The sequence below is a fragment of the Bombina bombina genome, chromosome 4 (genome assembly GCF_027579735.1).
Source record: "Bombina bombina isolate aBomBom1 chromosome 4, aBomBom1.pri, whole genome shotgun sequence".
In the NCBI taxonomy this organism is placed as follows: Eukaryota; Metazoa; Chordata; class Amphibia; order Anura; family Bombinatoridae; genus Bombina; species Bombina bombina.
Genome location: NC_069502.1, coordinates 555,248,779 through 555,276,055, shown reverse-complemented (window position 1 = coordinate 555,276,055; position 27,277 = coordinate 555,248,779). Strand labels below are relative to the sequence as shown.

The window sequence follows — 27,277 nt, the reverse complement described above, 5'->3', positions numbered from 1 at the left end:
GCAATGACATTAATAAATAAATAATAAATATAACATTTTAATTAAAAGATTGTTTTTATTATGATAAATATGATTTATGATGGTCATAAAACATATTTAAATAACATAATAGTACAAATAAGTCTGAATGATAACACAGCCCCTTTCGAGCCATCTGACAAGCTAACATAGTGCATCACAATCCTTTCAGGGAGTTGACAAGGGCAAACAAAGGCCAACACAGCCCCTTTGGAGCCATCTGACAAGGTGACATAGTGCATCACAGTCCTTTCAGGGTGTTAACAAGGGCAAACAAAGGTTAACACAGCTCCTTTGGAGCCATCTGCAAGGTGACATAGTGCATTACAGTCCTTTCAGGGTGTTGACAAGGGCACACAAAAGTTAACACAGCTCCTTTGGAGCCATCTGACAAGGTGACATAGTGCATTACAGTCCTTTCAGGGAGTTGACAAGGGAAAACATAGGCCAACGTAGCCCCTTTGGAGCCATCTGACAAGGTGACATAGTGCATTACAGTCCTTTCAGGGAGTTGACAAGGACAAACAAAGGCCAATGTAGCCCCTTTGGAGCCATCTGACAAGGTGACATAGTGCATCACAGTCCTATCAGGGAGTTGACAAAGGCAAAAAAAGGCCAACACAGCCACTTTGGAGGCATCTGACAAGAGCAAACAAAGTGCAACAGGCACAAACATAAAAAACAATAACAATTTCAGAACATAGCCAACAAATTAACACCAATAAATGTGACGGAGGAGTTACGCATGCTCCCTTGGGGCATCTCCAGACTCTCCACTTTCTGGGGCATCCTCCTCACACTCCTCAACCTGAGGTTCTGCAGCTGCAGCTTGCAGCCTTGTCTCTATATGGATCATGCAATTAAGCATAAGTCGATTAATCCGCAGCTGCAAAACCATGGAATCCTTCATCATTCCAAGCCGCTGATGGCAACTTAGCATGGTTCCCTCCAATCTAGCTAGAGACTCTAGCGTCAACCATGCTGAGTCACAACCTAAAAAAAAAGAATTAATTCAGAATTAATATAAATGACAGAACAGAATCAAAATATAGCAAAGGGACATTGTACTAATTTAAATACAAATCATGATTAGAATAAAATGTACTATAGAAAAGAAGAATTACACATTAAATATGTTCTTCATAGATAAACCATTAAGATATAAAAGAGAATAAAAACCCTATCGACAAATCATTATTTCTTTGGTTTATGACACACAGGGAAAGGGACTGTGATTAAATAAAACATAAATATACATATTTACATAATTGATATCCAACATCTAGGCAATATAATTTTTATAAAATAAAATGTGGATGATTATTTAAAAGAATGTAAATATGAAACATTTACATTCATATCAGAAGTAAAAGCTTTATAAATCCCACAGCAATCAGCTGTGGCGTACCACAAGGCTCTTCTTTTAGCCCCACCCTCTTCAACATCTACATGGCCCCCCTCGGCGCCATCGTCCGACAACACAACCTCAATATCGTCTCCTACGCCGAAGATACCCAGTTAATCATCTCACTCACCCGAGACACCGCCACCGCCAAGAAAAATGTCCACGAAGGACTTACAGCAATTGCCACCTGGATGAACAACAACCTTCTCAAACTCAACACTGACAAGACCGAAATCCTCCTCCTAGGACCCAATAAATCTGCATGGGATGACTCCTGGTGGCCCACAGCCCTCGGACACCCTCCAACTCCAACACACCACGCACGAAATCTAGGCGTCATCCTCGACTCATCACTTTCCATGGATCGCCAAGTCAACGCCGTCTCTTCGACTTGTTTTCACATACTCCACTTACTGCGAAATATCTTCAAGTGGATCCCCACCGAAACTAGAAAATCTGGCACCCACGCCCTCGTCAGCAGTTGACTGGACTACGGCAATACACTCTACGCCGGGTCCACCATCAAGCTCCAGAAACGACTCCAACGCATCCAGAACACCTCGGCCAGACTCATCCTTGACATCCCTCGCCAAAACCACATCACCGAACACCTAAGAAACCTACACTGGCTCCCCGTCAACAAGAGAATCACCTTCAAGCTCCTAACCCATGCATTCAAGGCCCTCCACAACATCGGTCCTGAATACATCAACCACCGTGTCAATTTCTACACCCCCTCCAGACAACTCCGCTCTGCCGACCAAGCACTTGCAGTCATCCCCCGCATCAAGAAAAAAACAGCTGGAGGAAAATCCTTCTCCTATATGGCAGCAAGGTCATGGAACTCCCTCCCGCTGCACCTCAGACAATCCACCTCCCTTACAAACTTCAGGAAGGACCTCAAGACCTGGCTCTTCGACTGAATCGTCTTCCCTTAGCCCCCCTCTCTCCCCCTCCCATAGTGCCTTGAGACCCTCACGGGTGATTAGTTTGCGCTTTACAAGTACCCAATAGATAGATAAATAAAGTTTTCAATTCAAAATAAATTTAGGTATAATTAGATCAGTATAATGTCCCTTTAAGAATGTATGGTCTAATGTTGATTTGTAATGATACTTACATCTGTGGCTGGGAAGGAGAACAAGATACCCAGGCCAAGGAAGGTGAGGATCAGGGTAAATGTGTTGGCGGGGAGGATGGACAGGGCAAGGTGGGGCACGCACAGGTGGGGAATGTGGGGCCTGGGCAGGTATGGAAGGTGTGGCCTGCTCAGTTGGGGCATGCACAGGTGGGGAATTTGGGGCCTGGGCAGTTGGTGCCTGTGCAGGTGGAGCAGCAGCAGAACGGGAAAGACGGGGAGAGCGGCGAGGGAGGGTAGGACAGGAAGTTTTGGAAGGGGCAGGACGGGAATGACAGGAAGATCGGCAAGGGGGGAGGTTCAAAAGGTGTGGCAGGGTGATGCCTAGAAGTGGATGGTCCATCTAAAATATATTATAGAATTGTTTCAATACAAATTATATAAAAATATATTATTTACATTTAAAATTAATATTCATCATCATTTGAAAAATGTAATTATTTATTTTGCTCACAAATTAGAAAAAGTCACAGTAATGAATATGTTTAAAGGTCTTAATTGATTTGAAGCAAGTCTAATTTTGAATCTTTTGAAATTGCTCCTTAAAACTCTGTTTGCTCACTGGTACTTATTCTTGAACGTTTGATCCATACATTAAAAAGCATATGTTGCAAAGTCTCCATTTCTCTTTTTGATAATACATATCAGTACGCAATATGCATTTGATATTGAAAAGCCATAGAGGTCTGTCTCTTATGTGATGCACTTGTCATTGGATCACTTGTAGAGTGCATTATTAAATGTAAACAACATAGAAGAAAGACGTGCATGTCTGGAGCTCCTGCTGAGAAACGAGAATAAAAGGCAGTTTAGGTTTTATGAAAACAACCTTTTGTGCACTAAATGGACTCCTGTGGCGGCCGGAGTCACTGAATACCCCAGGAGATTGATTGATAATTGCTGGAACCTGTATTTAAGACCTAACCGTGATGGAGGCCTATGATTTTTGGTAAACAGAAATGGCGCATCTTCTTGCGGCTCACTTCTCCAGCCTGGTGCTGACATTGCGCAAGTCCTATGGAGATGTAGTAGGCAATGGCATTCAAGGGGTTAATCAGCCGTTAGACCATAGATATGAAACCCCTGAGACTGACTCACTTCATTGTAGATGCGTTGATGTTCCTAAGAGTGCGGGGGGCCACAATGGAGATCTACAGCAAGCAGAAGTTTCTGCATCTTATTACAAGGAGCAACTACATCATGCTGCACGCATCTATACTGTTCAGGACGATGAACATATGTATGCTGAGAGCTTTGACTTTTGGCAACTTACGGTGATTACATGCTCTCTCCGTGATCAACCTAAGGATGTACAGTTAATATGGTGGCAGTGTGCTCACTATATAAAAAGCAGCAGACAAGCTCATAAGATCTGTGACTTTTATCTACACAACTATGGGATGGCCACGAGTGTTATCAAGTCGGCTCTTCTTGCCTGTGGATTGCGGCAGCCGATTGCCACATATGATCTGCTTGGAACAGAAAATCTCTCATGCCTGGCAGAGTGGTACCTCATTTCTCAGATACGCCACAAGCAGGGTGTGGGCTAAATATCATGGAGTCCTTATTCTGTCCGGTGCTTTGGACCGGTCTTTAGCGAATTGTTAGACACTTAACTTGGAACATGTGTGAACTTGCTGATCCCACTAGGGACGCCTCCCTGGCTTATCCCCAGCTTAGTTTTGGCTCTGGTAACAACCCACACCTAGTCATGAACATGCTATGTTATTTTAGGTTAAATGGTTATTTATTGTTATATTGGTTAAAGCAATAGCTGTTTTGACACACAGGACATTTAGATGCTTAGGCTTTTATATGTTGTGATTCTAGCAACCCAGTTTGTGTATAACTATGCTTCAAGAATATATCTGTTTGTATGTTTCACCATGCTGATTTTCCTAGGTCATATAGAACTATATTGTTTGAATCACATATTTTAAAGCAAGTTATAGTGCAGAACTTGGTTTTCAAATTAAATCTCTAGGTATGGTATGTAATAGCTATTTCCACCGCTAGAGGGGAGTCATGTTCCATTATAATTTTGTTCACCACAATGCTTTGTGCTTAATGCTCCTTGTACCCCCGTACCTTGCTTTTGGGACCATAATATCCATATTTAAGGCATCTCAGTGTCTCATAAAATATCTCAAATCCTTATGATGGAAATTGCTCTGATACATATTTGTCTAGCTTATTATTATACATATCATCTATATACATATCTACCTAAAACTGTACTTTGCCTTGCTGTGGGGCATAGGGCCCATGCCCACGCGGTGGGGTGGTATAGTACACGATCTCTAAAACTAAATCTTCAATAATATGAATACAATGTACATACTCTGGGAATATTTGCTTGGCCTCCTAATATCTGTGCTTAAGCTCAACATAGCTAGTTAATAAATAGTTTTCACACACTTTTAACATCACTTGTTATAACCTATATAGAATTGAGGAAGTTATATATATTACTTCTAACACCGCTTTCCCTAAGATTGCTTATTTCAGTAGTATACCTATATTATAGTAATGATATTTATATCCTCCATAGTAACCCATATCAGTCACCTGTCTAACGTCCCAAGCTAATTACTTATATTACCACCCTTCACTCCCCCCCCCCAATCCACAAATTTAAGTTTTGCATATATTTCTGCCGTTTTCCACCCCACCATGGTTTGACTATTTAAAGTAGCTCCCGGCGATCTTTTGTGTGCCAATATACGCCATAAATATAATTATATTACTCCAGCTTAGAGATAATTTTTAATCAAGGTTGATACAACTAGCTATAATGCCTAGACCATACTTAGTTGTCACTCCTACCATGTCACTGTGTGTCAACCGTGCGCCCCAGAGGTCTTTCTTGATATTTCTGTTGTTTTCATAACCAATTCCTACTCCTGTTTGTTTTATTTATATATATATAGCTCCCCCCTGCCACCAATACACTCAGGCATCCGTAAATATGCTTGACGTGTTTTAATGCGGTTCCCTTGATAAATACCGCAAATATAATCATATTTTTTCTTATGTATTGAAGTTTGAACCTTATATCTTTGCTTCATATTGCATAACTGTGCATTTTTATAATAAGAAATCTATATATATAAACTTTAAGCCACACGATAGTTCTACTTCTACTTCAATATCTATCTTCCCCCGCTATCAAAGATTTATATGTTATTCTTCTTTTCACTGCGGGAAAATATCCCTTCACACAGTTTTAGTATAATATTACTTATATTCATTCAGGCAGCAACCTGATAAGTTATTCAATAATTGTAACATCCCTGTGATGTTTTTTCGTCCTCATATCAGCAGGTTGTTTATGTTTAATGTTCACTGTTGTTTATTATGTTACTGCTTTTCCCTATGCAACACTTATGTAAAGAACTGGGCCCGGGAGGTCCTAAAGGCTCATTAAGGGAACTATTTCTAAAGGAATGGAAAAAAGTGAAAATTTGAGGTTCCTTCTTTTTTTCTTTTTCTTTTGATTGTTAGATACTAGGCTACAACAACAAATTGGATTGTAAACATATGTTAAGATATTTGATATGCTCCTGTACTAAGCTCTACACTCTATGGAAATAGATGCAACTCTTTAGTTTGGATACATACTGTAAAATGTTGTAGTACTATGATTTGTATCTTGTTTCAAATGATAATTGTTTGTAAACCTATTTATGAACCTCAATAAAAATTATTTAAAAAAAAAAAAAAAAAATGTAAACAACATAGAGTACTTTAGACACATTCCTGTGGATTGACTTATAAGAGTCCACTAATTGGATAATATGGAAGTGTTTCATATGAGCAAATATAAATGGTCACTCCACATAGGCTTCGAAACAAGGTACTCACTGATGACAAAATATATTAAGATGATTACCTTGGTAATGTTAAATTATTATTTTTTTACCTTTATGGTTCAATCAATTACTATTCTAAACATTTACACAGTCGACAGTACCTTTCATATTAATTATTAATAATAGAATGCTATCTGACATTTCATTTTCATAGTATGTTTTAAGAATATATCTTTAAAATTAGAATTAAACGTATGTTATCCCAATATTAATAGACACATTCAGACTTTAACATTTTAGGTTAGAGAAATATTAATGTTTGTCTTAGTGAAATGAACAGTCTACACATAAATCATGTTAAAATCAAAGCTTAGATGAATATGCAAACATACTCATGCACCCTTTACAGATCATGCATCATGAAATTAAATCAAGGAATTTCAACATGATTATGTTTTATTAAAAAAATAAATGTTAACTTGTAATATCACAAAACAAATATATAACCAATAAATAAAAAATGTGGTAAAGCACTAGTAACAATATATGATCTTCAGGAATCCAGAAGTTAACCCCTTGAGGACTGATGACGGTTTAGGACCATCATCAGAAACATTCCCTTGAGGACTGATGACGGTCCTGAACCGTCATGACTTAAAAAGAGCAGCAGGAACGATCAGAGATCGCTTCCCCCGAAATACCACTGTTACTATCTGCCAGGCATGTGAGGCAGATAGTAACAGCCAATTATTATGTATGAGGGACACTTGATTGCTTATTATTGGCTGCTGTAAAAGTGGGTGTTACAAACACTTTGACAGTGATCTCTGCCCCTCTCTCCTCTGTAGCGTTTTGAGAGGGAGAGAGACAGAGATCAGTGATAGTTTGTTGCCAGAAGTGTTCCAGAACCTGTGAAAAAAGTGTCAAACAACTGTGGGCAAAAATGGAATACTATCTCTCCACGATAATTAAAGGGAAGGTACAATTGGAAAGGGATTTTATTCTTTTTTTGGTAACCCATAATTCTTGGATAAAAAAAAACGAATTTTATACTCACGGTAATAATAATTGTTAGGACACTTATTTTAAAAAACTGGATCACTCCCAAAGTACCGTCTATTACGGAAGTTAAAAAACTCTTATTGGATTCAGCAATTAAGGCAGCTTTTGAGTCTAAGTTAAATGGGGCAAGAGGAAATTGCTTTCTCAAGACCTGGAGGGATTTTGTCTGTTGTCAAAATGAGGATTTTGTACTATATATAGAGCAAATTGTTAATTTAAAGCTGACTTGAGGGGGAAGGATAGGAGAGAGGTTGATTGTAGACAAACTGGTAGATCAAATTAGGTAGATCTATTTGGAGAGGTGGGAGAGAGGGGAAGGGAAGAGGAGAGAGAGTCTTCCTTTTTTTTCCCTCCTAATCAGACAGTTAATCTAACAAAAGAGGGATAGGGGAAAGAGGGGGACAAAGGATATGAAAAGGATCAATCTTGTATTTTTTTTCTTGGAAGTTTTTCTTTATATGTATTGACGATATTGTTTTGTGTGTATGTTTTCTTTTACTTTTCTTTTTTTTGTATGTTAATAAAGAAAATAAAGAAATAAAATAAAGAAATAAAAAAAATAAAAAGTGTCAAAAATCAATACAATTCCTTTTTAACCCCATCTCTGCCAAATCCTGTTACAGCAGTGCATTTGTACTCTCTATATTTATTTATTTTTGCCCATAAGGGTTATTTTTTGTTAAAAAGCTGTGTATTAGGTAGTTTTAGTCTGTTTTAGTCAGTTTTAGTAATTTTAGCATAGGGTTAGGTATATTGTTAAAAAAAAAAAAATTGTGTTAGTAATTTGTTAGTTTAGTCAGTTAGATAGGTAGTTAGTTAGGTAATGTGTTGGTGAAATATGCAGCGCAGGTACAATTTGGAGGAGGCATATGCCTTCTTGGCATCAGACTCTGATGTCACTGACACTGTGTCCAATTTAGACCCAGGTCATTTTTCTGACACGTCTAGTTACACATCTGTGTGTGAGCCGGCTGCAAAAAGAAGCTGTGCTTCCCCTACAACACTGAATGTGAAGGAGTGGGTACCTCCACAGTTAGCTGAGCCCAACATCCCCCCTTTTAGTGCCAATGAAGGCATTATTGTCAATGTGCATGACTTCTCCCCTATGCAATATATTGAGTTATTTTTAGGGGATACCATCTGGGAGGAGATTGCTTCCCAGACTAATCTATATGCTACAAAATTTATTAATACCAATCCGGGTAGCTATGTAGTCAGGGAACATGCTTGGCATCCCACAGATGTCCCTGAACTGAAAAAATTCTGGGCTCTTACTATGCTAATGGGGATTATAAAGAAGTCATCAATTTGTTCTTAGTGGAGCACCAACCCTATCTGTTCTAACCCAGTCTACTCGCAAACCATGTCTAGAGCAAGATATGAGATGCTGCTCCGCTTTTTACACTTCAATGACAATACCCTCTGTCATCCCAGAGATCACCCCAATATGATAGGCTTTATAAAATACGCCTACTGGTAGCCCATCTTCCAAAAAGATTTTCCGAAGTTTATACCCCCCAACAAAATATATTGATTGATGAATCGCTAATTAAATACAAAGGGATATTAGGATTCAAACAGTACATCCCCTCAAAGCACTCTAGATATGGCATAAAATTCTATAAACTTTGCGAGAGTGAAAGTGGCTATACATTTGCCTTTCGCGTATATGAGGGGAAAGATTGTCAAGTGGACCCTCCTGGCTGTCCTGACTTTCTGGGGACAAGTGGGAACATTGTTTGGGACCTACTGAGCCCCTTGTTCAATAAAGGTTACCACCTTTATGTGGACAATTTCTATAGCAGTGTCCGTTTATTTCAAACACTTTATGGTTTGCAGACACTGGCCTGCGGCACTGTGCAAAGAAATTCCAAAGATTTCCCCAGACCTCTCATACATGCCAAATAAAAAAAAGAAGAATGCAAAGCTCTGCACAAAGCTGAAGTGTTAGCAATAAAATTTAAGGACAGGAAGGATGTTAACATGATAACCACCATCCACGATGAAACAATGTCAGAAGTCACTGTCCGAGGCAGAGTACAGACCAAACCTGTTTGCATCAGGGCTTATAACAGGCACATGAGGGGTGTTGATTAGTGATGTCACAAATTGTTAGCCAGTGAATAGTTCCCGGCGAACATAGCTTGTTCGCGTTCGCCGCGGCAGGCAAACATATGCGATGTTCGATCCGCCCCCTATTCGGCATTATTGAGTAAACTTTGACCCTGTATCTCATAGTCTGAAGACACATTCCAGCCAATCAGCAGCAGACACTCCCTCCCAGACCCTCCCAGCTCCTGGACAGCAGCCACTTTAGATTAATTCGGAAGATGCTTTGTTAGTGAGAGGAGGGACAGTGTAGCTGCTGGTGATTTTATAGGGAAATTGATAGCTAGGCTAGTGTCCACTACAGTCTTAAAGGACTCATCTGATTTCTGCTTTCAGGACAGCACCCCAAAAAGCCCTTTTTAGGGCTAGAACATCATTTTTTTTTCCTGTGTAATCTAATTGCAGTTGCTTGCCTGCCAAGCCACTTGCCCAGTGCCACCACTCATATCTGGTGTAACAGTAGTGTAAATAATTTAAAAAGAAAAAACTTTTTTGACTGTGAAACATCAGTCTGCTAGTGTAATCTAATTGCAGTTGCCTGCCTGCCAGCGTGTGTGCCAGGCTCACTTGCCCAGTGCCACCACTCATATCTGGTGTAACAGTAGTGTAAATAATTTTAAAAAAAAAACTTTTTTGACTGTGAAACATCAGTCTGCTAGTGTAATCTAATTGCAGTTGCCTGCCTGCCAGTGTGTGTGCCAGGCCTACTTGCCCAGTGCCACCACTCATATCTGGTGTAACAGTAACGTAAATAATTAAAAAAAAAAAAAAACTTTTTTGACTGTGAAACATCAGTCTGCTAATGTAATCTAATTGCAGTTGCCTGCCTGCCAGCGTGTGTGCCAGGCCCACTTGCCCAGTGCCACCACTCATATCTGGTGTAACAGTAGTGTAAATAATTTAAAAAAAAAAACTTTTTTGACTGTGAAACATCAGTCTGCTAGTGTAATCTAATTGCAGTTGCCTGCCTGCTAGCGTGTGTGCCAGGCCCACTTGCCCAGTGCCACCACTCATATCTGGTGTAACAGTAGTATAAATAATTTAAAAAAAAAAAACTTTTTTGACTGTGAAACATCAGTCTGCTAGTGTAATCTAATTGCAGTTGCCTGCCTGCTAGCGTGTGTGCCAGGCCCACTTGCCCAGTGCCACCACTCATATCTGGTGTAACAGTAGTGTAAATAATTAAAAAAAAAAACTTTTTTGACTGTGAAACATCAGTCTGCTAGTGTAATCTAATTGCAGTTGCCTGCCTGCTAGCGTGTGTGCCAGGCCCACTTGCCCAGTGCCACCACTCATATCTGGTGTAACAGTAACGTAAATAATTAAAAAAAAAAAAACTTTTTTGACTGTGAAACATCAGTCTGCTAATGTAATCTAATTGCAGTTGCCTGCCTGCCAGCGTGTGTGCCAGGCCCACTTGCCCAGTGCCACCACTCATATCTGGTGTAACAGTAGTGTAAATAATTTTTTAAAAAAAACTTTTTTGACTGTGAAACATCAGTCTGCTAGTGTAATCTAATTGCAGTTGCCTGCCTGCTAGCGTGTGTGCCAGGCCCACTTGCCCAGTGCCACCACTCATATCTGGTGTAACAGTAGTATAAATAATTTAAAAAAACAAACTATTTTGACTGTGAAACATCAGTCTGCTAGTGTAATCTAATTGCAGTTGCCTGCCTGCTAGCGTGTGTGCCAGGCCCACTTGCCCAGTGCCACCACTCATATCTGGTGTAACAGTAGTGTAAATAATTTTAAAAAAAAAACTTTTTTGACTGTGAAACATCAGTCTGCTAGTGTAATCTAATTGCAGTTGCCTGCCTGCTAGCGTGTGTGCCAGGCCCACTTGCCCAGTGCCACCACTCATATCTGGTGTAACAGTAGTGTAAATTATTTTTTTTAAAAAAACTTTTTTGACTGTGAAACATCAGTCTGCTAGTGTAATCTAATTGCAGTTGCCTGCCTGCCAGCGTGTGTGCCAGGCTCACAGCGTATACTGTGCCCTCTTTCCCAGTGCCACCACTCATATCTTGTTTAATAGTAGTGTAAGTGTACATTTAAAAAAATAAAAACTTTTTGTACTGTCAAACATCAGTCTGCTTTTTTGTTTCAGGCTCACAGCTTATACTGGGCCCACTTGCCCAGTGCCACCACTCATATCTTGTTTAATAGTAGTGTAAGTGTACATTTAAAAAAATAAAAACTTTTTGGACTGTGAAACATCAGTCTGCTTTTTTGTGTCAGGCTCACAGCGTATACTGTGCCCTCTTTCCCAGTGCCACCACTCATATCTTGTTTAATAGTAGTGTAAGTGAACATTTAAAAAAATAAAAACTTTTTGTACTGTCAAACATCAGTCTGCATTTTTGTTTCAGGCTCACAGCTTATACTGGGCCCACTTGCCCAGTGCCACCACTCATATCTTGTTTAATAGTAGTGTAAGTGTACATTTAAAAAAATAAAAACTTTTTTTACTGTGAAACATCAGTCTGCTAGTGTAATCTAATTGCAGTTGCCTGCCTGCCAGGGTGTGTGCCAGGCCCACTTGCCCAGTGCCACCACTCATATCTGGTGTAACAATAGTGTAAATAATAAAAAAAAAAACTTTTTTGACTGTGAAACATCAGTCTGCTAGTGTAATCTAATTGCAGTTGCCTGCCTGCTAGCGTGTGTGCCAGGCCCACTTGCCAAGTGCCACCACTCATATCTGGTGTAACAGTAGTGTAAATAATTTAAAAAAAAAAACTTTTTTGACTGTGAAACATCAGTCTGCTAGTGTAATCTAATTGCAGTTGCCTGCCTGCCAGCATGTGTGCCAGGCCCACTTGCCCAGTGCCACCACTCATATCTAGTGTAACAGTAGTGTAAATAATTTTTAAAAAAAACTTTTTTGACTGTGAAACATCAGTCTGCTAGTGTAATCTAATTGCAGTTGCCTGCCTGCCTGCCAGAGTGTGTGCCAGGCCCACTTGCCCAGTGCCACCACTCATATCTGGTATAACAGTAGTGTAAATAAATTTTTTTAAAAAAACTTTTTTGACTGTGAAACATCAGTCTGCTAGTGTAATCTAATTGCAGTTGCCTGTCTGCCAGCGTGTGTGCCAGGCATACTTGCCCAGTGCCACCACTCATATCTGGTGTAACAGTAATGTAAATAATTAAAAAAAAAAAAACTTTTTTGACTGTGAAACATCAGTCTGCTAATGTAATCTAATTGCAGTTGCCTGCCTGCTAGCGTGTGTGCCAGGCCCACTTGCCCAGTGCCACCACTCATATCTGGTGTAACAGTAGTGTAAATAATTTTAAAAAAAAAACTTTTTTGACTGTGAAACATCAGTCTGCTAATGTAATCTAATTGCAGTTGCCTGCCTGCTAGTGTGTGTGCCAGGCCCACTTGCCCAGTGCCACCACTCATATCTGGTGTAACAGTAGTGTAAATAATTTAAAAAAAAAATACTTTTTTGACTGTGAAACATCAGTCTGCTAGTGTAATCTAATTGCAGTTGCCTGCCTGCCAGCGTGTGTGCCAGGCCCACTTGCCCAGTGCCACCACTCATATCTGGTGTAACAGTAGTGTAAATAATTTAAAAAAAAAACTTTTTTGACTGTGAAACATCAGTCTGCTAGTGTAATCTAATTGCAGTGGCCTGCCTGCTAGCGTGTGTGCCAGGCCCACTTGCCCAGTGCCACCACTCATATCTGGTGTAACAGTAGTGTAAATAATTAAAAAAAAAAAAACTTTTTTGACTGTGAAACATCAGTCTGCTAGTGTAATCTAATTGCAGTTGCCTGCCTGCCAGCGTGTGTGCCAGGCCCACTTGCCCAGTGCCACCACTCATATCTGGTGTAACAGTAGTGTAAATAATTTAAAAAAAAAACTTTTTTGACTGTGAAACATCAGTCTGCTAGTGTAATCTAATTGCAGTTGCCTGCCTGCTAGCGTGTGTGCCAGGCCCACTTGCCCAGTGCCACCACTCATATCTGGTGTAACAGTAGTGTAAATAATAATAAAAAAAAAAAAACTTTTTTGACTGTGAAACATCAGTCTGCTAGTGTAATCTAATTGCAGTTGCCTGCCTGCCTGCCAGCATGTGTGCCAGGCCCACTTGCCCAGTGCCACCACTCATATCTAGTGTAACAGTAGTGTAAATAATTTAAAAAAAAACTTTTTTGACTGTGAAACATCAGTCTGCTAGTGTAATCTAATTGCAGTTGCCTGCCTGCCAGAGTGTGTGCCAGGCCCACTTGCCCAGTGCCACCATTCATATCTGGTATAACAGTAGTGTAGATAAAAAAAAATTAAAAAACTTTTTTGACTGTGAAACATCAGTCTGCTAGTGTAATCTAATTGCAGTTGCCTGCCTGCCAGCGTGTGTGCCAGGCCTACTTGCCCAGTGCCACCACTCATATCTGGTGTAACAGTAACGTAAATAATTAAAAAAAAAACTTTTTTGACTGTGAAACATCAGTCTGCTAGTGTAATCTAATTGCAGTTGCCTGCCTGCTAGCGTGTGTGCCAGGCCCACTTGCCCAGTGCCACCACTCATATCTGGTGTAACAGTAGTGTAAATAATTTAAAAAAAAAAACTTTTTTGACTGTGAAACATCAGTCTGCTAGTGTAATCTAATTGCAGTTGCCTGCCTGCTAGCGTGTGTGCCAGGCCCACTTGCCCAGTGCCACCACTCATATCTGGTGTAACAGTAGTGTAAATAATTAAAAAAAAAAAACTTTTTTGACTGTGAAACATCAGTCTGCTAGTGTAATCTAATTGCAGTTGCCTGCCTGCCTGCCTGCCAGCATGTGTGCCAGGCCCACTTGCCCAGTGCCACCACTCATATCTAGTGTAACAGTAGTGTAAATAATTTAAAAAAAAAACTTTTTTGACTGTGAAACATCAGTCTGCTAGTGTAATCTAATTGCAGTTGCCTGCCTGCCAGAGTGTGTGCCAGGCCCACTTGCCCAGTGCCACCATTCATATCTGGTATAACAGTAGTGTAAATAAAAAAAAAATTTAAAACTTTTTTGACTGTAAAACATCAGTCTGCTAGTGTAATCTAATTGCAGTTGCCTGCCTGCCAGCGTGTGTGCCAGGCCCACTTGCCCAGTGCCACCACTCATATCCGGTGTAACAGTAGTGTAAATAATTTTTAAAAAAATACTTTTTTGACTGTGAAACATCAGTCTGCTAGTGTAATCTAATTGCAGTTGCCTGCCTGCCAGCGTGTGTGCCAGGCCTACTTGCCCAGTGCCACCACTCATATCTGGTGTAACAGTAACGTAAATAATTAAAAAAAACTAACTTTTTTGACTGTGAAACATCAGTCTGCTAATGTAATCTAATTGCAGTTGCCTGCCTGCCAGCGTGTGTGCCAGGCCCACTTGCCCAGTGCCACCACTCATATCTGGTGTAACAGTAGTGTAAATAATTTAAAAAAAAAAACTTTTTTGACTGTGAAACATCAGTCTGCTAGTGTAATCTAATTGCAGTTGCCTGCCTGCTAGCGTGTGTGCCAGGCCCACTTGCCCAGTGCCACCACTCATATCTGGTGTAACAGTAGTGTAAATAATTAAAAAAAAAAAACTTTTTTGACTGTGAAACATCAGTCTGCTAGTGTAATCTAATTGCAGTTGCCTGCCTGCCAGCGTGTGTGCCAGGCCTACTTGCCCAGTGCCACCACTCATATCTGGTGTAACAGTAATGTAAATAATAAAAAAAAAAAAAAAACTTTTTTGACTGTGAAACATCAGTCTGCTAATGTAATCTAATTGCAGTTGCCTGCCTGCTAGTGTGTGTGCCAGGCCCACTTGCCCAGTGCCACCACTCATATCTGGTGTAACAGTAGTGTAAATAATTTTAAAAAAAAACTTTTTTGACTGTGAAACATCAGTCTGCTAGTGTAATCTAATTGCAGTTGCCTGCCTGCCAGAGTGTGTGCCAGGCCCACTTGCCCAGTGCCACCATTCATATCTGGTATAACAGTAGTGTAAATAAAAAAAATTTAAAAAACTTTTTTGACTGTGAAACATCAGTCTGCTAGTGTAATCTAATTGCAGTTGCCTGCCTGCCAGCGTGTGTGCCAGGCCCACTTGCCCAGTGCCACCACTCATATCTGGTGTAACAGTAGTGTAAATAATTTAAAAAAAAAAAACTTTTTTGACTGTGAAACATCAGTCTGCTAGTGTAATCTAATTGCAGTTGCCTGCCTGCCAGCGTGTGTGCCAGGCCTACTTGCCCAGTGCCACCACTCATATCTGGTGTAACAGTAACGTAAATAATTAAAAAAAAAAAACTTTTTTGACTGTGAAACATCAGTCTGCTAATGTAATCTAATTGCAGTTGCCTGCCTGCCTGCCAGCGTGTGTGCCAGGCCCACTTGCCCAGTGCCACCACTCATATCTGGTGTAAAAGTAGTGTAAATAATTTAAAAAAAAAAACTTTTTTGACTGTGAAACATCAGTCTGCTAGTGTAATCTAATTGCAGTTGCCTGCCTGCTAGCGTGTGTGCCAGGCCCACTTGCCCAGTGCCACCACTCATATCTGGTGTAACAGTAGTGTAAATAATTAAAAAAAAAAAAACTTTTTTGACTGTGAAACATCAGTCTGCTAGTGTAATCTAATTGCAGTTGCCTGCCTGCCAGAGTGTGTGCCAGGCCCACTTGCCCAGTGCCACCATTCATATCTGGTATAACAGTAGTGTAAATAAAAAAAATTTAAAAAACTTTTTTGACTGTGAAACATCAGTCTGCTAGTGTAATCTAATTGCAGTTGCCTGCCTGCCAGCGTGTGTGCCAGGCCCACTTGCCCAGTGCCACCACTCATATCTGGTGTAACAGTAGTGTAAATAATTTTAAAAAAAAAAACTTTTTTGACTGTGAAACATCAGTCTGCTAGTGTAATCTAATTGCAGTTGCCTGCCTGCCAGCGTGTGTGCCAGGCCTACTTGCCCAGTGCCACCACTCATATCTGGTGTAACAGTAACGTAAATAATTGAAAAAAAAAAACTTTTTTGACTGTGAAACATCAGTCTGCTAGTGTAATCTAATTGCAGTTGCCTGCCTGCCAGCGTGTGTGCCAGGCCTACTTGCCCAGTGCCACCACTCATATCTGGTGTAACAGTAACGTAAATAATTAAAAAAAAAAAAAACTTTTTTGACTGTGAAACATCAGTCTGCTAATGTAATCTAATTGCAGTTGCCTGCCTGCCAGCATGTGTGCCAGGCCCACTTGCCCAGTGCCACCACTCATATCTGGTGTAACAGTAGTGTAAATAATTAAAAAAAAAAAAACTTTTTTGACTGTGAAACATCAGTCTGCTAGTGTAATCTAATTGCAGTTGCCTGCCTGCTAGCGTGTGTGCCAGGCCCACTTGCCCAGTGCCACCACTCATATCTGGTGTAACAGTAGTGTAAATAATTAAAAAAAAAAAACTTTTTTGACTGTGAAACATCAGTCTGCTAGTGTAATCTAATTGCAGTTGCCTGCCTGCCTGCCTGCCAGCATGTGTGCCAGGCCCACTTGCCCAGTGCCACCACTCATATCTAGTGTAACAGTAGTGTAAATAATTTAAAAAAAAAACTTTTTTGACTGTGAAACATCAGTCTGCTAGTGTAATCTAATTGCAGTTGCCTGCCTGCCAGAGTGTGTGCCAGGCCCACTTGCCCAGTGCCACCATTCATATCTGGTATAACAGTAGTGTAAATAAAAAAAAAATTTAAAACTTTTTTGACTGTAAAACATCAGTCTGCTAGTGTAATCTAATTGCAGTTGCCTGCCTGCCAGCGTGTGTGCCAGGCCCACTTGCCCAGTGCCACCACTCATATCTGGTGTAACAGTAGTGTAAATAATTTTTAAAAAAATACTTTTTTGACTGTGAAACATCAGTCTGCTAGTGTAATCTAATTGCAGTTGCCTGCCTGCCAGCGTGTGTGCCAGGCCTACTTGCCCAGTGCCACCACTCATATCTGGTGTAACAGTAACGTAAATAATTAAAAAAAACTAACTTTTTTGACTGTGAAACATCAGTCTGCTAATGTAATCTAATTGCAGTTGCCTGCCTGCCAGCGTGTGTGCCAGGCCCACTTGCCCAGTGCCACCACTCATATCTGGTGTAACAGTAGTGTAAATAATTTAAAAAAAAAAACTTTTTTGACTGTGAAACATCAGTCTGCTAGTGTAATCTAATTGCAGTTGCCTGCCTGCTAGCGTGTGTGCCAGGCCCACTTGCCCAGTGCCACCACTCATATCTGGTGTAACAGTAGTGTAAATAATTAAAAAAAAAAAACTTTTTTGACTGTGAAACATCAGTCTGCTAGTGTAATCTAATTGCAGTTGCCTGCCTGCCAGCGTGTGTGCCAGGCCTACTTGCCCAGTGCCACCACTCATATCTGGTGTAACAGTAATGTAAATAATAAAAAAAAAAAAAAACTTTTTTGACTGTGAAACATCAGTCTGCTAATGTAATCTAATTGCAGTTGCCTGCCTGCTAGTGTGTGTGCCAGGCCCACTTGCCCAGTGCCACCACTCATATCTGGTGTAACAGTAGTGTAAATAATTTTTAAAAAAAACTTTTTTGACTGTGAAACATCAGTCTGCTAGTGTAATCTAATTGCAGTTGCCTGCCTGCCAGAGTGTGTGCCAGGCCCACTTGCCCAGTGCCACCATTCATATCTGGTATAACAGTAGTGTAAATAAAAAAAATTTAAAAAACTTTTTTGACTGTGAAACATCAGTCTGCTAGTGTAATCTAATTGCAGTTGCCTGCCTGCCAGCGTGTGTGCCAGGCCCACTTGCCCAGTGCCACCACTCATATCTGGTGTAACAGTAGTGTAAATAATTTAAAAAAAAAAAACTTTTTTGACTGTGAAACATCAGTCTGCTAGTGTAATCTAATTGCAGTTGCCTGCCTGCCAGCGTGTGTGCCAGGCCTACTTGCCCAGTGCCACCACTCATATCTGGTGTAACAGTAACGTAAATAATTAAAAAAAAAAAACTTTTTTGACTGTGAAACATCAGTCTGCTAGTGTAATCTAATTGCAGTTGCCTGCCTGCCTGCCAGCGTGTGTGCCAGGCCCACTTGCCCAGTGCCACCACTCATATCTGGTGTAAAAGTAGTGTAAATAATTTAAAAAAAAAAACTTTTTTGACTGTGAAACATCAGTCTGCTAGTGTAATCTAATTGCAGTTGCCTGCCTGCTAGCGTGTGTGCCAGGCCCACTTGCCCAGTGCCACCACTCATATCTGGTGTAACAGTAGTGTAAATAATTAAAAAAAAAAAAACTTTTTTGACTGTGAAACATCAGTCTGCTAGTGTAATCTAATTGCAGTTGCCTGCCTGCCAGAGTGTGTGCCAGGCCCACTTGCCCAGTGCCACCATTCATATCTGGTATAACAGTAGTGTAAATAAAAAAAATTTAAAAAACTTTTTTGACTGTGAAACATCAGTCTGCTAGTGTAATCTAATTGCAGTTGCCTGCCTGCCAGCGTGTGTGCCAGGCCCACTTGCCCAGTGCCACCACTCATATCTGGTGTAACAGTAGTGTAAATAATTTTAAAAAAAAAAACTTTTTTGACTGTGAAACATCAGTCTGCTAGTGTAATCTAATTGCAGTTGCCTGCCTGCCAGCGTGTGTGCCAGGCCTACTTGCCCAGTGCCACCACTCATATCTGGTGTAACAGTAACGTAAATAATTGAAAAAAAAAAACTTTTTTGACTGTGAAACATCAGTCTGCTAGTGTAATCTAATTGCAGTTGCCTGCCTGCCAGCGTGTGTGCCAGGCCTACTTGCCCAGTGCCACCACTCATATCTGGTGTAACAGTAACGTAAATAATTAAAAAAAAAAAAAACTTTTTTGACTGTGAAACATCAGTCTGCTAATGTAATCTAATTGCAGTTGCCTGCCTGCCAGCATGTGTGCCAGGCCCACTTGCCCAGTGCCACCACTCATATCTGGTGTAACAGTAGTGTAAATAATTAAAAAAAAAAAAACTTTTTTGACTGTGAAACATCAGTCTGCTAGTGTAATCTAATTGCAGTTGCCTGCCTGCCAGCGTGTGTGCCAGGCCTACTTGCCCAGTGCCACCACTCATATCTGGTGTAACAGTAATGTAAATAATTAAAAAAAAAAAAAACTTTTTTGACTGTGAAACATCAGTCTGCTAATGTAATCTAATTGCAGTTGCCTGCCTGCTAGTGTGTGTGCCAGGCCCACTTGCCCAGTGCCACCACTCATATCTGGTGTAACAGTAGTGTAAATAATTTTAAAAAAAAACTTTTTTGACTGTGAAACATCAGTCTGCTAGTGTAATCTAATTGCAGTTGCCTGCCTGCTAGTGTGTGTGCCAGGCCCACTTGCCCAGTGCCACCACTCATATCTGGTGTAACAGTAGTGTAAATAATTTAAAAAAAAATACTTTTTTGACTGTGAAACATCAGTCTGCTAATGTAATCTAATTGCAGTTGCCTGCCTGCTAGTGTGTGTGCCAGGCCCACTTGCCCAGTGCCACCACTCATATCTGGTGTAACAGTAGTGTAAATAATTTAAAAAAAAAACTTTTTTGACTGTGAAACATCAGTCTGCTTGTGTAATCTAATTGCAGTTGCCTGCCTGCCAGCGTGTGTGCCAGGCTCACAGCGTATACTGTGCCCTCTTTCCCAGTGCCACCACGCATATCTTGTTTAATAGTAGTGTAAGTGTACATTTAAAAAAATAAAAACTTTTTGTACTGTCAAACATCAGTCTGCTTTTTTGTTTCAGGCTCACAGCTTATACTGTGCCCACTTGCCCAGTGCCACCACTCATATCTTGTTTAATAGTAGTGTAAGTGTACATTTAAAAAAATAAAAACTTTTTGGACTGTGAAACATCAGTCTGCTTTTTTGTGTCAGGCTCACAGCATATACTGTGCCCACTTGCCCAGTGCCACCACTCATATCTTGTTTAATAGTAGTGTAAGTGTACATTTAAAAAAACAAAAACCTTTTGGACTGTGAAACATCAGTCTGCTTTTTTGTGTTAGGCTCACAGCGTATACTTTGCCCACTTGCCCAGTGCCACCACACATATCTTGTTTAATAGTAGTGTAAGTGTACATTTAAAAAAAAATGACAGGCAGAGGCAGGCCACCCCGCAGGTGCCGTCGTGGTTGTGGTGCTGTGATTCCCTTTGGCCCTAGAATAATGCCCAGTGTTCAGAGGCCATGTCCCATGAACTCGAAAAGTTCTGAGGAGGACATAGTTGACTTTTTAACACAGGACACCCAATCTTCTATAGCTTCCGCTTAGAACCTTGACGCACCATCCTCCTCCAGCTTATCTTCAGGCACCTCTCAAGTTACCACTCGCCCGCCTGCCGCCACCACCAACACTAGCACCACAGCCGCTTCACTTGATGTGTCAGAGGAGTTATTTACACATAAGTTGGAAGAAATGAGTGATGCGCAACCATCATTGACAGAGGATGTAGATAACAGTGATATGTCTCAGTCAGGCAGCATTACAGACATGGACGTACGGTGTGATGATGATGATGTTGTACCCGCTGCTGCTTCCTTTGTTGACTTGTCAGATACAAGTGAAGCGGTTGATGATGACGATGCGTCCGTGGATGTCACGTGGGTGCCCGCTAGAAGAGAAGAACAGGGGGAAAGTTCAGATGGGGAGACAGAGAGGAGGAGACGAGTTGGAAGCAGGGGGAGGTCATCGCAAGGAGCTAGTGGCACAGTCAGACAGCATGCATCGGCACCTGGGGTCAGCCAGACAGCACGCCAATCAACGCATGCTGTTGCCACCACCAGAATGCCGTCATCGCAGAGCTCAGCAGTGTGGCATTTTTTTTGTGTGTCTGCCTCTGACAACAGTGATGCCATTTGCAACCTGTGCCAAAAGAAACTGAGTCATGGGAAGTCCAACACCCACCTAGGTACAACTGCTTTGCGAAGGCACATGATCGCACATCACAAACGCCTATGGGATCAACACATGAGTAGAAGCAGCACACAAACTGAAAGCCACCATCCTCCTCCTGGTCCAGCATCTTCAGCCACGTCAACCACTGCTGTCCTCCTTGCCCCCTCTCAACCATCCGCCACTCCGTCTCTCTTCTGGAGCAGTTCCTGCTCATCTGCCCACAGTCAGGTGTCTGTCAAGGACATGTTTGAGCGTAAGAAGCCAATGTCACAAAGTCACCCCCTTGCCCGGCGTCTGACAGCTGGCTTGTCTGAACTCTTAGCCCGCCAGCTTTTACCATACAAGCTGGTGGAGTCTGAGGCGTTCAAAAAAATCGATCAAATCTATCTATCTATCGAATATATCAAATGTATCTAATTATCTATCTATCTAATCTATGTATCTATCTATCAATCTATCAAATCTATCTATCTCGTGGCCGGACCGACCAAGCATCTTTTTCCATCTCCCGGTTCCAAAAATCCATGCCATATACACGTGCCCTGATAGGGGACGTAACAGGTATTAAACTGATAAGAATAGTACTACTTAACACACCACTCATATCTGGTGGTACAGTAGATTGCACGGGAAGTGCCCCAAATTTGAAGTAGGAGGACCGACCAAGCATCTTTTCCATCTCCCGGTTCCTAAAATCCATGCCATATATAGACGTCCCCTGGCACCGCAACTGCCTCTGGGAACCTTACCATGGGTCCCAGACCGCACATCTTGTAATTCTCTGTCAGGGAAATTATCTATCTATCAAATCTATCTATCTATCGTATCTATCAAATGTATATTGCATCTATTGATCTATCAATGTAATCTATGTATCTATCTATCAAATCTATCTATCTCGTGGCCAGACTGTTTTGTGACAGCCACTTGTGTTTCGGCCAAATGTCCATCGGCCAAATGTCCGTCTGCCAAATGTCCGTCTGCCAAATGTCCGTCAGCTAAAAGTCCGGCCACGATTGCATGCGCAGTGCCCCAAATTTGAAGTAGGAGGACCGACCAAGCATCTTTTTCCATCTCCCGGTTCCTAAAATCCATGCCATATACACGTCCCCTGATAGGGGGCATAACAGGGATTAAACTGATCAGAATAGTACTACTTAACACACCACTCATATCTGGTGGCACAGTAGATTGCACGCGCAGTGCCCAAAATTTGAAGTAGGAGGACCGACCAAGCATCTTTTTCCATCTCCCGGTTCCTAAAATCCATGCCATATACACGTCCCCTGGCGCCGCAACTGCCTCTGGGAACCTTACCATGGGTCCCAGACCGCACGTCTTGTAATTCTCTGTCTGGGAAATTATCTATCAAATCTATCTATTTATTTATCAAATCTATCTATCTATCGTATCTATCAAATGTATATTGCATCTATTGATCTATCTATCTAATCTATGTATCTATCTATCTATCTATCAAATCTATCTCGTGGCCGGACTGTTTTGTGACAGCCACTTGTGTTTCGGCCAAATGTCCATCTGCCAAATGTCCGTTGACTAAAAGTCTGGCCACGATTGCACGCACAGTGCCCAAATTTGAAGTAGGAGGACCGACCAAGCATCTTTTTCCATCTCCCGGTTCCTAAAATCCATGCCATATACACGTCCCCTGATAGGGGGCGTAACAGGTATTAAACTGATCAGAATAGTACTACTTAACACACCACTCATATCTGGTGGCACAGTAGATGCAACGCGCAGTTCCCCAAATTTGCCCCCTAAAATCCATGCCATATACACATCCTCTGGCGCCGCAACTGCCTCTGGGAACCTTACCATGGGTCCCAGACCGCACGTCTTGTAATTCTCTGTCTGGGAAATTATATATCTATCAAATCTATCTATTTATCTATCAAATCTATCTTTCTATCATATCTATTAAATTTATATTGCATCTATTGATCTATCTATCTATCTATCTATCTATGTATCTATCTATCAAATCTATCAATCTCGTGGTTGTGCAAATGGACTGTTTGCGGTGCGTTAAACGGGGAGTTTGGTCTGTCACTGTGAAGTGGGCGTAACCCTTACACTACCTGATCGATACAACATCATACCTGATGTTTTAAAGCACGTTATTCCAAACAATTTATATATAATAGGTGTGTATTCCAAACAATTTAGGAATGTTAGGTGATTTATGCCCTTTATGGATTAAAACCAGACTCTGCATCAACTATGTAATTTTCCGTGGGAGTTTTGCCATGGATCCCCCTCCAGCATGGCACAGTCCAGGTCTTAGTACCCTTGAAACCACTTTTCCATCACTATTGTGGCCAGAAAGAGTCCCTGTGGGTTTTAAAATTCACCTGCCTATTGAAGTAAATGGCGGTTCGCCCGGTTCGCCCGTTCACGAACAGTTGCGGACGTTAGCGTTTGCTGTTCGCGAACAGAAAATTTTAAGTTTGCGACATCACTAGTGTTGATTTGGCTGATCAGCTGATGCAGCCATATCTGATCTTAAGAAAAACAAAAGCCTGGTATAAAACGGTGGCTATCTATCTTATGCAAGTAGCAATGCACAATTCATTTTTACTTTTTTTTTAAAAATTAATCCAGGAAGAACAACCTTTCTCCAATTTCAGCTCAAGCTGATTTTAACAATAATTTATGAAGATGGTCAAGTTCCAACAACAGTGCTAGAGGAGTCCAAAATTGGGGCTACACATTTCATTTGCAAGATACCGCCAACTGAAAAAAAGTCAATCCCCTAAAAGGTTGTTGAGTCTGTTACAAAAAAGGGAAAAGGACAGACACCCCTTTTACTGCCCCGATTGCCCTTCAAAACCTGGACTGTGTATTGGAATTTGTTTTAAGCTCTACCACGCAGAATATGCCATTTTATAATATTTGTTCCTCATTTTTTTACTTTGTGTCTTTTAAAAGCTGCAAATTTTACTTAGTCAGTTTCCTTCCCCCAAATGTCCAGTTAGATTCTTTTTGCAGGAGTTAGTTTAGAGATTGCTGCTAAAAGTGCATTTGATACCTGCACATTTGTTCTTTAAAAAGTTTAAAAAAAGTTAAAAAGTTTTTTGGCAGTAACATATAACCGGCAGGCTAAAATAAAAAAAGCAGAATTCAAAAATTACCACCATGCACTTTCTCTGAAATTTTATTAGCACAATGGTTGGGGGAAGGAAGTTAAAACACCCCATATACAATACCCTGGCATGTCTACTTTATAAAAATATATACTTTTATGATGGTAACATTAACTGGGGGATGCCAAAAAAACGCCAAACTGAAGATAGGCCAAGCATACCAATATATCAAGTTGAAAAACTGACATGCACAAGTCTCTATCGTGGACTTTTAGCCCCCAAACAAACCAACAAACCTATGCATTGATGGTACTCAGGAGATGTTGCTGAACACATATTGGGGTGTTGTTTGGCAGTGACACATAACAGGATCAGTTAATCCATGCTTAAAGTACAATGTGTGTGAAAAAACACAAAACAAAAAACTACCCAAAAGTTTGACAAAGGCTGGTGGTAGAATCAGTGCATGAAAAGTGTTAAAATACCACCATTTGAAATACCCTGGGTTATCTTCATTTCAAAAATATATGGTTTGATGGGGGTAAAATACATTGGCTGGCTTGAAAAATGTCCCAAATAAGACATGGGCGCAAGTTGATTACATGTCAAAATTCCAAGTTGGAAAACTGATATGCGCACCTGCCAAATGTGGCCTTTTAGCCCCCAAACAACCTGACACACCTATGCATGGGTGGTATCACTGTACTCAGGAGATGTTGCTGAACACATATTGGGGTGTTTTTTGGCAGTGACACATAACAGGATCTGTGAATTCATACCTAAATTACAATGTGTGTGAATAAAAAACAAACAAAATTTACTACCCAGAACTTTGACAAAGGCTGGTGGTAAATTCAGTGCATGAAAGTGTTAAAATACCACCATTTAAAATACCCTGGGTTGTTTACTTTTCAAAAATATATGGTTTGATGGGGGTAAAATACATTGGCCGACTTCAAAAATGTCCCAAATAGTAGGACATGGGCTCAGGTTGACTACATGTCAAAATTCCAAGTTAGAAAATGGATATGTGCACCTGCCAAAGGTGACCTTTTAGCCCCCAAACAAACTGACAAAACCATGCATGGGTGGTATCACTGTACTCAGGAGATGTTTCTGAACACATATTGGGGTGTTGTTCGGCAGTGACATATAACAGTATCTGTTAATTCATGCCTAAAGTACAATGTGTGTAAAAATAAACACACAAAAAATTACTACCAAAAAGTTTGACAAAGGCTGGTGGTAAATTCAGTGCATGAAAAGTGTTAAAATACCACCATTTGAAATACCCTGGGTTGTCTACTTTTCAAAAATATATAGTTTGATGGGAGTAAAATACATTGGCTGGCTTCAAAAATGTCCCAAATAGAAGGACATGGGTGCAGGTTGACTACATGTCAAAATTCCAACAACCCAACAAACCTATGCATGGGTGGTATCACTGTACTCAGGAGATATTGCTGGACACATATTAGTGTGTTTTTTGCAGCAACACATAACAGGCTCTGTGAATTAATACCTGAATTACAATGTATGTGAAAAAAAAATCAAACAAAGAAATGACCTATGCGAAGTTTGGCAAACATTGGTGGTAAAATGGCTACATAGAAAGTGTCAAAATATCCTTAGATGAATACCCTGGGTTGTCTGCTTTAAAAAAATATGTACATGTGGGGTGTGATTCAGAGATCTATAACATATAACAGTGTTACAATGTCACTATTGATACATTTTAAAAATATATATTTTGAAACAGCAATGTCCTACTTGTACTTATAGCCCTATAACTTGCAAAAGAAAAGCAAAAAAGCATGTAAACACAGGTTGTTTTTAAACTCAGGACAAAATTTTGAATCGATTTAGCAGTTTTTCTCATTAGCTTTTGTAGATGAATAAAAGATTTTTCAAGTAAATGTAAGTGAAAATAAATTACATGACATGATACAAATAATGGTATTTAAAGAAAGCCCTTCTTGTCCTGAAAAAAAAAATATAATTTGTATGGGAACAGTAAATGAGAGAGAGAGGAAAATTACAGCTAAACACAAACACCACAAAAGTGTTAAAACATCCCTGGTCCTAAACATACAACATAGCCAAAACAGGCCAGTCCTTAAGGGGTTAAAATCATTGGAAGAAAACAAAATAACAACAAATAGTAAAGTCCTATATATAGATTATATAAAAAAGAGGTGGAAGTATTTACTCACACTCTTGGGACTCACCAAACACTGCGTTCACAGACAGCTGCAGAGTGTAAATGGCAAAGTCCCAACCCTCCTTGTGACATCAGAGTCCGTCTGATCTGATTGGACTGTTGGGACTCTGATGTCACAAGGAGGGTTGGGACTTTGAAATTTACACTCTGCAGCTGTCTGTGAACGCTGTGTTTGGTGATTCTACAGTCGGCTTTGTGTTTTACAATTGTTCCCTTATCCTGAGTGATTTTACTAAAGTTTGATGTCCCTTGATCCATTTATACTTTAACACATTAGCTGTTTTACTGAGAGCTAAGTTATAGCTCCCAAGAGTGTGAGTAGATACTTCCACCTCTTTTTTTTATATAATTTGTGTATACAGGACTTCACTATTTGTTGTTATTTCCTTTTCTTCCAAGGATTTTAACTTCTAGATTCCTGAAGATCACACATCCTTACCAATGCTTTATCACATGATTATGTTTTATGTATACTTAGAAATGGCTAAGAAGCTCAGAACACTGAT

General features: G+C 40.4%; 1 long non-coding RNA gene across 1 annotated transcript; it reads right to left on the bottom strand.

Annotated features, from left to right (window-relative positions):
• Positions 1 to 35: 35 nt before the first annotated feature.
• Positions 36 to 26,822, bottom strand: LOC128655480 (uncharacterized). The gene is made up of 2 exons (XR_008401819.1): positions 26,779 to 26,822; positions 36 to 1,011 (listed from the first exon to the last, which is right to left on the bottom strand). It is a non-coding gene; the product is annotated as an uncharacterized LOC128655480 (long non-coding RNA).
• Positions 26,823 to 27,277: the final 455 nt, after the last annotated feature.